Source organism: Naegleria gruberi, assembly GCF_000004985.1.
Source record: "Naegleria gruberi genomic scaffold NAEGRscaffold_72, whole genome shotgun sequence".
NCBI classification, from domain to species: domain Eukaryota; phylum Heterolobosea; class Eutetramitea; order Acrasida; family Naegleriidae; genus Naegleria; species Naegleria gruberi.
Window position 1 is genome coordinate 9,991 of NW_003163255.1, and position 789 is coordinate 10,779.

Consider the following 789-nt stretch of genomic DNA (forward strand, 5'->3'; position numbering starts at 1 on the left):
TATTTTTCAAGCAAGGACGTACAGTAAATGAAAATTAAGGTCAATTCGGATAGATTTCGCATCGCTAAGAAAACCGTACATGTTTATGACTGTAGAGCTAATGGAGATGGATTAATTTAGAAATTGGCGCCAACTTTTGAAATAATTTAAACATTGCAGGTATTACAGTTTAATTTTAACGGTCATCAATAGGTGTAAAACATATCCTTGTCGTGAAGCTGGAAGACTAGCGTCTTGTTAGCCAAGGAAATATTAAAGAATAAGTAGTTCAGTAGCCAGTTGTAAATTCTATTCGATTTTGTATTAATTCTTTACACTTGTCTGAAATTGCAACATTTCTGTTGATTTTATTGTGAACATGGAGCCCTTAAGAGGAATTTGGGAAATACCTTGATTTCTTTCATGTCACATTTCAACACAATATGGCATCAAACAGTGAGGCATGAAATCCAGATTTTAAGCTGGTTGGACTCAATCCACACACCAACTAAAAAAACTTCAAAACATGCCAACAACATCAACTCCTCACAAACGATATTCCACCTCCTTGATTTCTACTGAACTATTTCTTCTAACGATTGCTTGTTTCATTATTCTTCTTTGCTTCACATGCAATACAATTGCCAACACAACCAAGAGCTCTTCACAATATTCTTCCCGCCTTTTAACCAAGCAACACATCAGCAACAAGAATAAAAAATTACATCAACAACAAGATATTGCACCACATGCTTCCTCCATCACACCACAGGAAGCGCTAGACCTTTCAGCACCACCACTCAAATGTTT